Here is a 17584-nt window from a genome sequence, read left to right as displayed (position 1 = left end):
ACCTGACAAAAACAAGAAATGGGGAAAGGATTCCCTATTTAATAAATGGTGCTGGGAAAATTGGCTAGCCATAAGTAGAAAGCTGAAACTGGATCCTTTTCTTACTCCATATATGAAAATTAATTCAAGATGGATTAGAGACTTAAATGTTAGACCTAAAACCATAAAAACCCTAGAAGAAAACCTAGGTAATACCATTCAGGACGTAGGCATGGGCAAGGACTTCATGTCTAAAACACCAAAAGCAATGACAACAAAAGCCAAAATTGACAAATGGGATCTAATTAAACTAAAGAGCTTCTGCACAGCAAAAGAAACTACCATCAGAGTGAACAGACAACCTACAGAATGGGAGAAAATCTTTGCAATCTACTCATCTGACAAAGGGCTAATATCCAGAATCTACAAAGAACTCAAACAAATGTTCAAGAAAAAAACAAACAACCCCATCAAAAAGTGGGCAAAGGATATGAACAGACATTTCTCAAAAGAAGACATGCATACAGCCAACAGACACATGAAAAAATGCTAGTCATCACTGGCCATCAGAGAAATGCAAATCAAAACCACAATGAGATACCATCTCACACCAGTTAGAATGGCGATCATTAAAAAGTCAGGAAACAACAGGTGCTGGAGAGGATGTGGAGAAATAGGAACACTTTTACACCGTTGGTGGGATTGTAAACTAGTTCAACCATTACGGAAAACAGTATGGCGATTCCTCAAGGATCTAGAACTAGAAGTACCATATGACCCAGCCATCCCATTACTGGGTATATAAAGGATTATAAATCATGCTGCTATAAAGACACATGCACACATATGTTCATTGTGGCACTATTCATAATAGCAAAGACTTGGAATCAACCCAGATGTCCATCAGTGACAGACTGGATTAAGAAAATGTGGCACATATACACCATGGAACACTATGCAGCCATAAAAAAGGATGAGTTTGTGTCCTTTGTAAGGACATGGATGCAGCTGGAAACCATCATTCTCAGCAAATTATCACAAGAACAGAAAACCAAACACCGCATGTTCTCACTCATAGGTGGGAACTGAACAATGAGATCACTTGGACTCGGGAAGGGGAACATCACACACCGGGGCCTATTATGGGGAGTGGGGAGTGGGGAGTGGGGAGGGATTGCACTGGGAATTATACCTGATGTAAATGACGAGTTGATGGGTGCTGACGAGTTGATGGGTGCAGCACACCAACATGGCACAAGTATACATATGTTACAAATCTGCATGTTGTGCACTTGTACCCTAGAACTGAAAGTATATATATAAAAAAAAAACTGGAAAACAAAGTTCTTAAAAGTAACCAAATAAAAATGCACATTATATACGGGAGAACAATGATAAGAATTATAGCTGGCTTCTCATCATAAAAATTGAAAGCCAGAAGACAATGGAATAACATCTTTAAATTGCAGAAAGAAATATAGTATCAATGTTGGATTAAATATTCAGTGAAGATAGCTTTCAGAAATGAAGACAAATAAAGGTATATTAAGTTAAACATAAAAGCAGAGAAAATTTTCCAACAGCATACTTGTACTACACTAAATGCTAAAGGAAATTCTTTAAGCTGAAGAGAGATGCTACTAGAGAGAATCTGGATCTACAGGAAGGATTGAAGAATATGGCATATGGGAAACGTGAATAAATATAACCCTATATTTTTATTTTCTTGAATTATTCAAAAGTTAACATTTTCATTTAAAAATAACAACATTGTATTGGGGAGTTTATAATTCATGCAGAAATATGTATATGGCAATAATAACACAAAAGATGGATTGCAGGTAAATGAGGTTATACTATGTTAAGTATCTCAGATTATGTGTATGGTATATTATTTCAAGATAAAGTCTGGTAAGAATGCCTATTGTAACCTCTAAAGCAATTACTAAAATAAAAAGTACAGGTAGTTGTAACACTAGAAAGATGGTGGAGCAAGAGCAAAGAAAAATCCCTTTGGTCCCAGAAAATCTCCTGGAAAACAGGAAGGCTTATCAAGCCCTCGAAGCCACCCAGGCAAAGCAGGCACTTTTGGCAAAGAAGGGGCAGAGGAAAGGAAAAGGGCTCAGGTTTAAGTGACTGGAATCATTTCTACATGATTCCTGGAGGCAGAAACGTGACAAGGTGTGTCTCAGATGACTAGAAGTGAAACTTCATGCCTTGGAATCACCAGATAAACATTCCTTGGCCTTTGTTGTACACATCGAAAGGATTGATGGCATGTTTACTGGTGCAGAGAACCATTGCAAGATTTTGCCTAAAGAAAATTTTTAGTGGTGTCTTGTAAAAGTCACCCCCCAGAACCTAAAAATGCTGCATATAGTGGAACCTTATGTGACCTAGGGATTTCCAAATCTGAAGTCTGTCTGGGAACTCATTTTCAAACGTGGACAAGCCAAGGTCAAGAATAAGACCATCCCTCTGACAGACAACACTGATTGAGGAGCACCTAGGGAAGTTTGAAGTTTGGTGTCATTTGCTTGGAAGACCTCATTCATGAAATTGCCTTCCCAGGGAAGCACTTCCAGGAGATCTCATGGTTCTTGTGCCCCTTCCACCTCTCAGTGGCCTGTCATGTTACCAAAAATAGAGTGGGCTTCCTCAAGGAGATGGGCACACCTGGCTATGGGGTGAACACATCAATCAGCTCATCCGCCAGCTGAACTAGACCCAGGTGTCAAACTGCAGTAAATTTTTATCAGTGAAGTGGAAGCATGTGTTTTTGTTTTTTTGGGGGGAATTTTTATCAAGTATCTTCAGAGAAGATTATTTCCTGCTTTATCTTCAAAAACTGGAAAGGAAGGGTCAAAGAAAAGACTAGCTATGTTCATGGCAAGCACCTCTCATCACAGTCCAGTTCCAAGGAAAAATTACAGCATTTTCTACATTGGCTGTTGCCTCATCTGAAATCAGCATATTCCATGGACGAAGGAAACCTGCTTTTGTTGCATCTTCTATCCTAGGGTTTAATGTTGGTAAATGAATAACTCTAGCATTTGTACAAGGCTCACTAAGACTCCTGCAGCAGTCAATCAAGCCCAGGGACGTAACTGAATCTGGAGATTCCTGGGACCTTGTTTTGAAAAAGTCTTGAAATACACATAGGAAGAAAGGTACAAAAATAAATGTTCACTCGTCTCTGCAGAAACCAAACAGACAAAAAACAAAAAAAACACAAAGAGGTATGATTAAAAAGCCAACAGAGAAAACATAATACTAAAAAGTACTCAATTAAGACAGGAAAGGAGAAACAAAAGAATGAAGAATAGAGGGAACAGATAAAACAAGTAGCAAGATGGTGGGAATTTTTTTTGAGGGCGGGGTCGCTGTGTCACCAGGCTGGGGTGCAGTGGCTTGATCTCGGCTCACTGCAAGCTCCGCCTCCCAGGTTCAGGCCATTCTCCTGCCTCAGCCTCCGAGTAGCTGGGACTACAGGCGCCCGCCACCACGCCCGGCTAGTTTTTTGTATTTTTAGTAGAGACGGGGTTTCACCATGTTAGCCAGGATGGTCTCGATCTCCTGACCTCGTGATCCACCCGCCTCGGCCTCCCAAAGTGCTGGGATTACAGGCTTGAGCCACCGCGCCCGGCAAGATGGTAGAATTAAAGCAAACCACATCAATAATTAATAAAAGACTAAGCACTGAAATTGAAATGCAGAGTTTGTCAGACAATTAAAAAGCAAGACACAGAAAAACACTGTTTAGAAGAGATGCGTGTTAAGTATTAACACACTGACAAAGGTAAGAGAATGGAAAAAGCTATTTATGCAAGCATCAAACATGAAAAAGCTGGTATAGCTATATTAATATCTGACAAAATAGAGGAGAAGATAAAGATGATCATGGGTCATAATGGTACAGATTATTTTTTGAACTGAATTGTGTTTTCTCAAAATTAATATGTTGAAGTCCTAACCATCAAAGTGTCTGTATTCGGAGATAGAGCCTTTACAAAATTAAAGTTAAAGGAGGCCATAAGGATGGGGCCAATAGGACTGGTATCCATATAAGAAGAGGAAGAGACACGAGAGATCTTTCTCTGCATACATGGAAGAAATACCATGTGAAGTGATATGGTCTGGCTGTGTTCCCACCCAAATCTCACGTTGAATTGTAACATGTCAAAGGTGGAGCCAGGTGGAGATAATTGAATCATGGGGGTGGTTTCCGCCATATTGTTCTCATGGTAGTGAATAAGTCTTATGAGATCTGATGGTTTTATAAATTGGAGATCCCCTGCACAAGCTCTCTCGTCTGCCGCCATGTAAGATGTGACTCTGCTCCTCATTCATCTTCCACCATGATTGTGTGATTGTGAGGCCTTCCAAGCCATGTGAAACTGTGAGTCCATTAAATCTCTTTCCTTTATAAATTACCCAGTCTCAGGTATGTCTTTATTAGCAATGTGAGAACAGACTAATATATGAAGACACAACAAGGTGGCCATCTATAAGCCAAGGAGAGAAGACAGGCTTCACCAGAACCAACCCTGTTGCCACCTTGATCATGGACTTTCCAGCCTTCAGAACAGTAACAAAGTAAACTTCTGTTGTGTAAGCCACTAGGTCTGTGGCATTTTGTTAGGCAGGCCAAAGTCACTAATGCAGATGATAAAGGGGTCAATTCCTTGAGAAGAGATATCAATTCTAAATGTGTATGTATTTAATACTAGCACTTCAAGGTACATGAAACAAAAAATGAAACAACTAAAGGGAGTAATCAACAATCATAGTTGGATGTTGTAATAACTGTCACTGTCACTTAGTAATTGGCAGTACTTTTTCAGCTCTGGTCTTAGAAGTGGCTATTTCTGCAAGGAGCTCTGGTTTCTTTTATCACAGAATAGTATTTAGAAACCAAGGAATGTAGTCATTGTTATTAGGGTGTTGCTATTCCCACACCTTCTCAGTAGAGATACAGAATATATGTGTCGCTACATATATCCTCATATATCTACATATGTAGATATAGATACACATACAAGCAAACAAACTATACACACACACATTCCAACTTTATATCTAGAGTCCCATTTTCTTACTCTGGGCTTCTACAACAAGATACCATAGACTAGGTGGCTTAAACAACAGAAATGCATTTCTTACAATTCTGGAGGCTGGGAAGTCCAAGATCAGGGTGCAGAATCCATGTCTGGTGAAGTCCACTTCCTGGTTTGCAGATGACTATCTTCTCACTGTATCCCCACATGGTGGAGAGAGCAAGCTCTAGTCTCTCTCTCTTCTTAAAAGATACAGTCCAATCATGGGGTTCTCTACCCTCATACCTCATCTAAACCTAACTGCCTTCCAAATGTTCAACTTCCTAATATTATCCCATTGGGGGTTAGGGTTTAAATGTATGAATTTGGGAGAGGGATACAAATATGCAGTCCACAGTAGTTCTACATACAAACATGCAGTCCATAATAGTCCTTCATGCATTTATATCTGTATTTTATACCTCTATATATTGCAAACTGAGCTCACACCAATATCTCAAATTCCACTGGGTTTATTCTTGTTTTCTTTTTTCCGTATTTCCTACTCTCATTTCCAGTAGTGAGAAACATGGCTCCTATTATCCCTAGTATAATTGTGCCCCAGTATCCATGGGGGATTTTTTTCAGAACTCCCTCAGATACCAAAATCCATGGATGCTCAAATGCCTTATGTAAAACGGTGTAGTATTTGCATGTAACTTACACATATCCTCCTGTAACCTGTAGATTACTTGTAATACATAATACAATGTAAATGCTACATAAATAATCGTCATACTATAGTGTTTAGGAAATAATGACAAGAAAAAAAAAGCCTGTACATGTTTGGTGCAGTCGTAACCGACCATTTTCCCCCCAATATTTTCAATCCACAGTTTGTTTAATCCACAGAAACCACGAGTGTGGTGGGTGACTGTTCTACCTGTTTGTTCCATCTCTCTATATGTAAGCAGTCTGCATCACCACTGCAACCCCCAACTCCCACTGCTTTTGCACAGACACCCTCCTCTCCTTCCATGGAACATATTTATACAAAAAACTTTCACATGTATCTGAAATTCAAATTTAACTGGGCATCCTGTATTTTTATTTGCTAAACCTGTTAGTCCCAGAGGGCCATCCTAACTTCCGTGCTCCCGGCCTTCAGGTGACTGTGCTGCAGCCCACGTTCTCTCTCTGCCCAGCCCTGCTTGTGTCCCTTCCTTGGAAGAGGTGTTGAGCTCTAGAAAGCACCCCCCAAAAATTTCCTGTTGCTCATCTCCATTTTCAATCAGCTTCCAGGGACTAAACTTGCAACATCAAGCCCCTGCTTTATTATTTCCCTGGTTCTAAGACCCCAGAGGTCCCAACCCATACCCATGTAAGCCCAGTTCCCAGAGCAGCCTCGATCCTGGCCCCAGGGCCTGGGGATGATTCCAGAGGAGCCCCTTTCAGGGATTACAGGCGCAGGACGTTGGCCCTGCAAACCTCCAGAGGGCTCCCGCCCACCAGGGGGCAGTCTTCACCTGCGTGTGAGCAGCTCCGGAGGCCCGGGCAGGGGCTCGCTGGGGGAACCGATGCGGGGAATACGTGCGTGAGGACACGTGAGGGCCGTGCCGGCCAGAGCCCCAGCGTGCGTGGCCTTGCGTGCGTGTACACGCACATGTGTCCAGGTGCCTACGCAGGTGCCTGACCCTGGGCAAGTTGTTCCGTCACGCGGACCTCAGTTTTCTCATCTGTTCGACGAAGGGATCTTTCCGTCTCTGGCTGTTGGTGTTCCTTTATCCACGACTGCTGAGCACGTTGGGTCCTCTCTTTAGAGCCATCTCTGCTTATTGAACAGAGGCAGGGATTCCAGGCCTTTGAATTGATGCGGGGGGTGAGTAGGAGAAGGCAGTGAGGCACGTAGGGGTTTTTGTCTTTTGCTGCCCAAAGCAATGCTCTGTAATTACTTTCTAAATATTTGCATTTGTATTCTTTGCAAAACTTTATTTCAAAATAATGTGAATCTTTAAGTCCTATGCAAAGCCACCAGAATCCTTGGTAGTGCTTCCCTACTCATTTGCAGGAATCTGGGCAGAACATGAATTCCCGGAACTGGTGGGACTTTCCAACCAGTTGCTTCTCATGCAGAGGCAGAAAAATGAGGGGGTAAATAGCTCAGGCCTCAGGGGCAGCCTTCTTGGCCCTTACAGATCATTTAATTGCTGTGCCTCAGAGTCTCTTCTATAAAATGGGAATGATAATAGTACCCTAAGTGATAGTATTATTATTAAATATTGGTTGAGTGTTCTCAGCTTTGTCATAATACAGCTCTGTGACCTTGGCCCCTTTCCCAGGACCTTTGTTTCCTTATCAATAATGGAAAGAAGTACTCATTTTGCATGGTTGTGATGAGCAAGTAGGATGTTTGTGAAATCACCTGGTGGTACCTAGTAGATGCTAAATAAATACCGATTTCCCTTATTGGATAAGTATTGTTTCCCAGGTAACACTTATCTTCCCTGTTGCCCTAGCCTCAGCAAGGTGACTGGTAAGTCAACAGATCCCTTTTGACAGAGACCTCTCCAGGACATCTGCCTTAGAGGAAGGAGAGTGTAGGTGTTCAGGAAGCTTTGGGGAGATTGATTTACTTCCTGGAGGGCTTTTTGTTAGACCTGAAATGTCACCACGTGGTTTGCTGCTTCCTCTGCCTGTGGGTGATGGGGTAGGAGTAGAAGGTGGAGGAGGTACAAGTGTCTTGTTAGGAGCCCCTGGAAGTCACCTCTTTAGAGGGGCCATCTCTGAGATACAACGATTCATTTTCTGTTATCCCTATATTTTTGTCTCCACTGCCCCCAACTCCCATGTAAACAGCCTGCTCCTTTGGGAGCCCTGCTTTGGGAGTCTGCTGCTGCAGGCCAGGGAGTAGGATTGCTTTCTTTTCTTTTTTCTTCCTTTCGGGGAGCCTGAGTTACTTGAGATGTGAGTGCCTTTGAGGGAAGAGTCCAGGAAGCACAGCACCCTTTTCCCTGGCAATGCCCAGGGTGGGCAGGACCTCAGAGGGCTGACTGTGATGTGTCTGTGACCAGCTTTCTCTGGCACTGGTTGGCACAGAAGCAGCAGAGCCCCTGGGCTCCTGGGTACTGTGTGGCCTCGCATCAGGTATCTCATTTGTCCCCACTGGGGACAAATGGCCAGTGACCACGCATGCACCCCTTCCAATGATGCTGGTGAGAGAGAGGATGGGTGGGTTCTGTTAATGACCAGGACCGAATTTCCTGTCTCAGGTGGGATGGGGGCTCAGAGATGGATTTAACTTGATTTAAAGAATTTTTTTTAAAATTATATTTCTCATATACCTGAAATCGTGGAGTCTGATTTATAGTTGCTATTTCAGAATTTTCCCTAGCACCTGCACAGCGTCTTGTATGCAGCAAGCACTCACTAAGCCCTTCTCCTTACCCTGTGAGTCTACCTATTGGACTAGTCCTGGTGTTCAGGACTTAAAGTAATGGGCCAGCTAGGAGTCTCCAGGGCTGGGTATCTAGACTGCAGGTGCCATGAGATGGGTACTCCCAACAGTGCAGCCTCAGACACCTTGCTCTGCTTGACAGAGGTTTGCGGGGATGAATGACAGCACCAAGAGCTACCCTGTCTTGAGAGCTTCTGATCTGCTGGCCTGGTGTGAAGTCCTTGGCACAGGTTATCTCATTAGTTTTCACAGCAGCCCTGTAAGGTCCAGACTGTATTGTCTCTATTTTGCAGATGAGAAAACTGAGGCTTGGAAAGATGGCAGAGCCAGAATACTGTCCCCGGTGGTTGGACACCAAAGTCACTCATTTTAAGCACTTAGGACAAGTGACTGATGGACTGACTGAATAAAGAAGGTAAGGAATAATAAAGTTGCCAAACTGGGGAATGACAAGACAGAATGTATTTATTTCCTGCTTTTGACACCTGTCTTCAGTGACCCTTTCCCTCCCTGTTCCCCTTAGACACCACCCAGAGAGGCTGATTTCCAGTCTGTGGGGTGCAAGAGGGACTGAGGGTCCTCTGTCTGTGCCTTCTGGGCCCTCTGGGAGCTCTTGGCCCTGACTCTGGGCTGGGAGGCTGGAGCCCTATTGCCTTTTCTATCAGGGATGGACAGAGACATTCTTTTTCATTTTCTTTCCCCAATGCCATTTTGTTAAATCAGAAATCCTTGAGGAGTGAAGTCACATTTTCCATGCCCCTGAAAGCTCTGGAGAGCCGATGAGTGTTATTGTAACCAGAGGAGACTGGGGACAAAGGAAGCTTATAATTTTGTAAACGAGGCTTGGGAGAGCCCTGCCTGCAATGGCTTTCCAGGGGAAGAGGCAGAATTCAGAAAAACCAGAGGCAAGAGGAATGGCAGGACTGGCCAGCTTTGAGCCTGGCACCCGGGCAGAGACCCTCCTGGGGGCCGGGCAGGGTTCTGAGTCCCTCCTGCCCGCTTCTCCGGTTACTGTTTCCCAGCCTTCCCTGGGGAGGGAAGTTGGCCTGCTGAAGCGGCAAGATCTCTGTGCTTGGAGTGAAGCACCTGGGGTCCCAGTGCCGGCTCATTCACCCCAGTTTTCTCATCTGCAAAATGGGCTGGTGAAGGATCTGCCCCAAAGAGTCTGCCTTCAGCCTGGTGATGGGGCTGTGTTTTATAGAGAACGAAACGGAGGCATGTGTTTTTCAGATAGGAAGTGGCAGAACCGGGATTTAGATCCCGGCAGTCTTACTTCTGAGTAGGAACTCCCAACCCTTGGGCCACAGTGCTTAGACTTACCAGTTGCCAAATCGTGTGAGACAAATGTGACCCGCGTGCTGCCACCTGGGGTCCGCCCTCTTTGCCCCAGCCTGTAGGGACGGAGGCTTCTGCTGGAAGGCTAGGCTTTTGGGTCTCTTCAAACCTTAACATTCTCAGACCTTCTCCTAGTGGCCAGACTCTGACATACTGCGTGGGAGGGAAGTCTGGGGACAGGTAGCCCATTTCAGCCCTTCTCAAATGAGGTCCAAGCAGATGGCCGTTGCTTCCTCTTGCTGGCCGTGGCTTCTCACTAGGCTTGCACAGAAATGGAGAGAAGACCAAATAAAGCTCCTTTGAGGACAAATGTCCCGGACAGGGCTGGGAGTGGGGATCCAAAGATGGACAGAACCAACCCCCCCACCTGCCACCTGCAGGGCTCTGAGCCTGCCTGCTCCCAGACTGCAGGTCTTCTGTGCAGGCTGGGGCTGGGTGTTCAGGGCTGAGGGGGGCAGGCATGTGAGTGGTTTGGAGGAAAGGGCGGGGTGGAGGGGAATGGGTCATTCACACTCAGCCTGAGTCTGTCACTGAGCACGCGCTCCCTTGCCTCTACAATTCTGGCCCTAGTTCTCCTACTTCCCTAGCCCCGAAGCTGCCCTCTCTAGCAGGCGGCTGAGATTTCCCAGGTGGACTCGGGGGTCCTCCTCACCCAGGCCAAGCTGCCCATAAGGAGCCAGAGGATGATGAGGATCTGCCTGTTTCCTCCGTGGGAGTTCCTCTCTCACAGGCACGGCCGCTGCCCTCCTCAGCCTGTGAGTGGAAACACATTCCAAGGGGGATCTGGCTTGGCCCAGGTGGGTTTGAGATCCCCCACTCAAGCCGCCTTCATCTCCCCTCCAAAACACCAGCTCACTCACAAAGCTTGTCTCGGCCGGTTCTCCTCACAACCGTGGCTGCACTCCCCTCTCCCTACTACCTTCTCTCTGTGTGTATGTCTGTCTCTGTGTCTCAGTGTCTCTGTCTCTCAGTGTCTCTCTCATGTTATCTCTGTCTCTCAGTGTCTCTGTGTCTCAGTGTCTCTGTCTCTCAGTGTCTCTGTCTCTCAGTGTCTCTCTCATGTTCTCTCTGTCTCTCAGTGTCTCTGTGTCTGTGTGTCTCTCAGTGTCTCTGTCTCTCAGTATCTCATGTTCTCTCTGTCTCTCAGTGTCTCTGTGTCTATGTCTCTGTCTCTCAGTGTCTCTGTCTCTCAGTGTCTCCCTCATGTTCTCTCTGTCTCTCAGTGTCTCTGTGTCTGTGTCTCTGTCTCTCAGTGTCTCTGTCTCTCAGTGTCTCTGTCTCTCAGTGTCTCTGTCTCAGTGTCTCTCTCATGTTCTCTCTGTCTCTCAGTGTCTCTGTGTCTGTGTCTCTGTCTCTCAGTGTCTCTCTCTGTCTCAGTCTCTCTCTCAGTATCTCTGTATGTGTCTCTCAGTGTCTTTCCACATCTCTCTCTGTGTCTCTCTCTACAGCTGTGTGTGTCTGTCTTGATGTGTGTCTCTCTTGCTCTCTTTCTCTCTCGGTCTGTCTCTCAGTCTCTTCCCCTCCCCCTGCCCCCCACTAATTTAATGGGACTCGTCTCAGTGTGAGGAAAGCGTCTAATTAGTCTTAGAGGTCCTCCTGTCCAGAATTTCTAAAGCCGTGCTCACGACAAGTGTCCCAGGCTTGAACGGGACATTGGAGACACTCTGGGCCAAGAGGAGCAGCACAGAACCACCCAGAGGATGGCTCTATGAAATGGGGTTACAATAGTGCCTTCCTAGAGGGTTTGAGATAAAGCACATAGAACAGAATTCATGTGTGGAGGCCAGTACAAAACATCACCAAAGTGAAGCTGCTTTCCCTCTCCTCCTCACTGTAGGCTGCTCAAAGCCTCTACTATGCTAAGGAGAACAGAGAGCTCCGAGAGGGTTGGCAGAGTTGCAGCATTTCCCAGGATTATTTGTCCAGTGAAACCTCTTGCCATGGAGCATGTAGTGGGGTCAGAATTCCTCAAATCATAGTTGGGAAATACTGCTAATCCAGGCCCCTTATTCCAAAGAGAAGTGGAAGGCTCCCTCCCCAAGTCCCTAGAGCCAGCTGGGGTGCACAGTCAGGAGGCTGGGCTCCAGCTGGGGGAACAGCTGAACTTGGCTCCAGGATTGCACCCAAGGGCCTCCTGTTGTGCTCCCAGGAGCCTTGGCAGTGTCCCTCCAGGCAGTGTCAAAAGCACCGGGAGGCATGGGGTGTAAGCACCTTGCAAAATTGACCCTGCCATGGATGCCGGGGCTTGCGCCCACAAAGATGGGTTGCCAGCAGACTGTGAGAGTGGTATTGGGGGGAGGGGTGGCTAGACCCTCCCTTCCTTGCGTTTCTGTAGGTGAATTCTCTCTCTTTCAAGGAAGGACTGATAGGGCTCTCAGAATTATGTACCCTCCCGGCCCCCTGTCTGGAATCTGGAAGCTGGACTCTCTCCCTCCTAGGTCTGTATCGTAATCTTTTTGGTGTTGATCTCTAGGAAAGATGATGCCTGCTCACCACCGCCTCTTAAATTTCTCTTCTGCCTTCTTTGGAAGGTCCTGCTAATATTCCAGCTGCCATCACCTCAATTGTAAGTTCTGAATACCATTAACCCCCTCTTTTGGCAGCTATGATCTGGTTAGAGTCTTATTAGGTTCCAAGGATAATGAGGTTATCATCATTTTTTGCTGCTTTTCTTCTCCTGGAATAGCTGGTTTTCTAAAGATGCTGTTCTCTTCTTTGCTGCTGCTGCTGCTGCTGTTCCTCCCCCTCCTCCTCCTCCTCTTCTTCTTTCTCCTCCTCCCCCTCCTCCTCTTCCTCCTCCTCCACCTCTTCCTCCTCCTCCTCCTCCTCTTCCTCCTCCTCCTCGTCTTCCTCCTCCTCCTCCTCCTCCTCTTCCTCCTCCTTCTCCTCCTTCTTCCTTATTTCTTCTTTCTTCTTGACAGAGTCTTGTCCTGTTGCCCAGGCTGGAGTGCAATGGCATGATCATAGCTCACTGCAGCCTCAAACTCCTGGCCTCTAATGATCCTCCTACCTCGACCTCCCAAATTGCTGGGATTACAGGTATGAGCTCCTGCCTTCATAGCTTCTGTTTTGGGGTCACTGTAGCTTAGGGCTGGTTTGCTCCAGAACTAGCCTCTGTTGTTGACTTTAAAACTCTTCTAATCCGGGAAGAAGACACCTGGTGAGGGAGGATTCAATCATCCTACAGTCCATCTTCCAAAGGGGTGGAGTTCCACTGCCCCAGTGTCAGATATCCACTTAGATTTCTGTAGCAGCCTTTCCTTGTCTTGACCAAATGTGCTCACTTGCAGGGTGCTCTCTGCCTGACTGGGAGTGCCACTCCCTTGTCATCACAGCCTGTCCTCACTCACATGGGGTCTCAGCCCGCTGGAGAGGGTGGCTGGGTGCTAGTGATAGTCCAAAATTAGGTCTGGAGGACCCCCGGCATAATGGAGGGGCCTAAGAGTGCCCAGACTCTGGTGAAGCTGGCAGGCAGGGCAGGCTGGTACGAGCCTCCACTCACCTGTGAGCTGGTATCTGCCTAGTTGCTTGGCCTAGGAGAATGGACGACTCTCATTTTGAGTGCTTACTGGGGGCAAAAGAAGCGAGGCAGGCTATTTCTTATTGTCTATGCCAGGGCCATAGGAACCTGAGGCGCCAGGCCATACAGAAGAGCTCCTTGTATGGGAGGGAAGAGGCAGTGGTACCATGGCACTGCAGCTCCCCGTCCCTGTCCCACCTTCAGAGCCCTTGGGAGTTCTTTGGCTGCTCTGTGACTCAGAGGTCCCGAAGGCCCAGGCTCCTCTGCACCATGTTCTGGGTGGTTATGCACCAGAACCACTATGCATGCGTCAGATCTGCTCCTATGGCAAGGGCCAGGCCTTTGCCCTGTGGAGGCTGCAGGGCACACACAGTCTGTTTACCACCCATATGTCCTTTCCAGAGTGGATGCCAGCAGCCTGCGGAGGCTGTGGGATCTCACTGGAAAGCCAGGGCTGGGTCCAGGAAAGTTGATTTTCCTCTCCTGAGATGCTTGCATGGGCCCCAGGCCAAGCTCTGCTGAGGGCTGGCGACTGACTGGGAAATGTTCGGCTCCCCTGTCATTGTGGACTCCAGTGGCAGCCTCTGGGGAGGAGAAAATCTGCATGGAGAGCAGTGCAGGCTCGCCTTGCTGATGAGACAGAACAAAAGAGGGGTGGGTTACTGGAGAGGGGACAGAGGACGTTCCTCAGGGGTAAAAGGGCTGACTAGTAAATCTGACCCAGGAAGAGGAGGAGGCAACAGGGAGGGGGAAGGAAAAGCAATGGAGATATTGGAGGCGCCAAAGGGGGCACAACTGTTCCTCCCCTGAAGGGGAAACCATGGGGAGCAACAGCTGGAACAGGAGTGGAGCTTGGAGGGAGACACTAATGGAGCTCGATGCTTCGAGATTCAAGATGACAATACCAGAAAGGTTGACTCCACTTGGTAAGTGGAGAGGCCTCAGGACAGGCAGAGGAAGTTCTGGTTTTGGAGTTTGACTCCATGTCTGGTGGGCTTTCACTGAAGTGCAAACGCCTGAGGGCAGAGGTTCCTCTCTGTTTTTTTCATTGCTTCGACCCCAGTGCATAAAATAGAAGCCAGCACGGATCAGATTTTTAAAAAACAGTTTGTTGGATGATACATAATTTGAACACAGGGATATAAGAAAAGGAACATTGTGTCTTAGGGTAAGAGCTAAAAGTCTCTTTCAGATCTACTCTGGGGCCCTAGAAATGCTTGACAAGGAGTAGTTTGGGGAAGATTTAGGGTCATCCCACTGCAGGGAGCAAACTGAGGGAGACTTTTAACTGGGGGAGAGGCAGGCAAGGTAGACTGTGCTGGGGGTGATCCAGACCAGAAGACAAGGGATAGGAGGTCCATGGCTAAGGTGAGTGGATAGAGGAACAGGGTATGGAGTCAGGTGTCACACCAGGTGGGCTTAGCCTACCTTCTGGGGCTCTGGAGAAGGTGATCTTCAGGAGTTTAGGGGGCCCAGGGATGTCTGTACCCCAGCAGCAGGGCCTCCGAGCAAATCAGGAACAACAGCAAGACAAGGGGGCTGGGCATTTGGAGTTGGTTCTCAAAGCGGGTAACCAAGACAGGACCTCAGGATGGGCCCAAGGCAGGAGGAGGCCAGTGACCATGCACATAGGCCTCGGGGCCTCAGGGCTGCAAGGCCAAAGGGAGCTGCGTCCCAAGGTGGGGGATGAAACTCCTTTCTTTGGCTTCCTGTAAGGATTCACGCTGGGATTTGTGACCTGGTGAGCTGCAGATGGGGGTCTGGGAGTCCTGTGACTCTATGGTTGGAACAGGAGAGCCTCAGACATTGGGAAGCAGACAGGATTCTCACACTGGGCACATCAGCAGCAGGCATGGCATGGACAGACACAAAATAAAGAAGTTAGCTGAGTGGACAAGAAAGGCCGAGGAGGGTGACTGTGGAGGTCACGGGCAAAACAGAGGCCTTTGTGTGATGTGAGAAGCAGGCTCTCTTTTCTCTGTGGGACAGACTTGGATTTCTGTGCTCAGCGCAGAACCAGTGCACAATCTTTCCAGGGATGAATAGTCCTTTCTGTGTGACAGAGAGTGCCACCAGCATCAGGGAGTGGCTGGGGATAGAGATGAAACAAAGAGGTGACTTGGAGATAATTGCAGACACGGAGTATTGAACACTTGCAGGAGGAAGCAGGCAGGTGTCATGGTATACTAGGAAAAGAAAGTGAATTTCCAAAGCCACAAGCATGTTGATGGCACAGCTGGTCAAGACTTAGATGGGATGTGCTCTCTGCCACCCCACACTGCTGCCCAGGGGCCCAGGTAGATATTTGGAGAAAAAGAGTCCCTGAAAGGTGGCTGAAGTCAGTGAATAAATAAATTAATGGAGAAGGAATGTGTTTCCTGACCCCGATTTCAGGGAGGGCAGCTGGGGAGGCCAGGGGTTTGTACTCAGGAACTGCAGCCTCCAGAAGCCAGGCAAATCTGAGCCTTTCCCCAGCATCCGAGGAAGCCATGGATAAAGCCATCAATCACTTTCTCAGTGGTGTGGAGAGCTCTGGCAGCCCCAGAGTGAGGCAGGAAGCCCCACTTCATGGCACTTCCGGAGGGGTCTGATATTTGTTTATGCGAGACATGGTCCAGCTAGGAGTGACTTGATGATTCAGCATCTCCAGGGTGGGTGAGGTGGGAGGAGGCCAGCTTGGAGGGTGGGTCCTTTTCTGTTGGCCAGTCCCTGACACTTGGAACTCTCCCTGCAATATCTGAGAGAGCGAGAGCATTTAATTATTCATTCCACAAACACTTCCTGGAAACTGACCTTGTGCCACACATGGGCTAGGAGCTGAGCAAAGAATGGTGAGCAATGGCAGGTGTGGTCTCTGCTCACGTGGAGCTTCGTGTACAGTGGGAGAGAGGGGGTTAATCAAAAAATCACAGACTGGGATGTGTGTTCTAAGGAGATTTTGAAGTCAGGGAGGGTTTCTTTGGACAATAACACCTGTGTTGAGATAGGAAAGGTGATTAGACTTTTTCTAGGTGAAGTAAGGTGGTGTGAGGGAAGACATGAGTTTTCCTCTGGGGGAGCATGGGCTAAGGCCCTGTGGCAGATAGAAGCATGGTGGGTTTGATGAAAATCTGAAGAGCAGGGAGACTTATCAGGAGGTGACTGGATACTTGGGCAAGGGCCCAGATTGTGCAGAGTGAGAGGAAGGCTTCGTCTTCATCCTAAGAAGCATTGGGAAACCTTTGAGGGTTTTTAAGCAATGGTGGTGGAGGGTGGATGTTTAACATGATTGAATATGCACTTTGCAAAGCTCCCTTTGGATGCTCTGTGGAGAATATATTTGAGAACAGAGTGGATTTAAGGAGACCAAATAGGAGGCTGTGTAAATCATCTGGGTGAAGGATTACAATTGCTTAGACCTGTGCAGATGGACAGAGATGCAAATTTGAGAAATACGACAGCAAGTATTTATTTAGTATTCACTATGTGCCAGGCATTGTCCTGTGGGTTTTACATGGAGTATTTAATCCTCACAATATGGTAGATACTATTCTCCTCATTTAAAGATGATGAAACAGGCAAGTGGAAGTTTAGTAATTGGTTGAGCCAGGGTTCAGTCTGGGAGCCCATACTCTTTTAAAAATTTATTTATAAATTTCTTTTAGTAGAAATGGGGTCTCATTATGTTTCTCGGGCTGGTCTTGAACTCCTGGTCTCAAGCAATCCTCCTGCCTTGACCTCCCAAAGTACTGAGATTACAGGTGTGAGTCACTGCACCTGGCCAGGAAGCCCATACTCTTAACCATCATCTTTGCTACCTTGTGGTTAGGATGTTAGGAGATGAGAACGAGAGGACTTGGTGTTTGATTAGACACGAGGGATGTGATCATGAGAGAAGAGATGGCCCAGGCTCCTGGCTACCTTGAGTGGGTACTGTTTAATAGGCACCAGCTGAAAGAGACTGGGTTTGGGGGAGGAGTTTATAAGTCTGCCCTTGGACAGTGTAGTGGTTTTAAAATAAGTCCACATATTCTTTGATGCTTCTCCATTCAAGAGGTGGAGCTTGATTCCTCTCCCCTTCATTGTGGGCTATATTCAGTAACTTGCTTCTAATAAAAGAATTATGGTGATAGTGATCACGTCTGGTTTTCAAGACAGGTAATAAGAGGCACTGTTAATTCTATCTTGGTTGCTCTCCCTTGGAGCACTTACTGTAGGGGAAATCAGCTGCCATGTTGTGAGAGGGCCATGTTGCAAGGACCTGAGACCTCCTGCTAATAG

General features: G+C 47.1%; 1 long non-coding RNA gene and 1 pseudogene across 4 annotated transcripts in view; both read left to right on the top strand.

Moving 5' to 3' along the window:
* LOC110740941 overlaps positions 1-17584 on the top strand; it is a 144980-nt gene that overhangs the window by 36353 nt on the left and 91043 nt on the right. For all 4 annotated transcript variants that reach the window (XR_002516270.2, XR_002516268.2, XR_004176638.1 and 1 more), the window contains one exon: positions 8763-8884. This is a non-coding gene — a long non-coding RNA (uncharacterized LOC110740941). The remainder of the gene's footprint in view (positions 1-8762; positions 8885-17584) is intronic.
* On the top strand, positions 1295-3337 carry LOC101015516 (annotated as a pseudogene).

The sequence above is a fragment of the Papio anubis genome, chromosome 10, assembly GCF_008728515.1.
Source record: "Papio anubis isolate 15944 chromosome 10, Panubis1.0, whole genome shotgun sequence".
In the NCBI taxonomy this organism is placed as follows: domain Eukaryota; kingdom Metazoa; phylum Chordata; class Mammalia; order Primates; family Cercopithecidae; genus Papio; species Papio anubis.
This window is presented reverse-complemented; position numbering and strand designations above follow the sequence as displayed.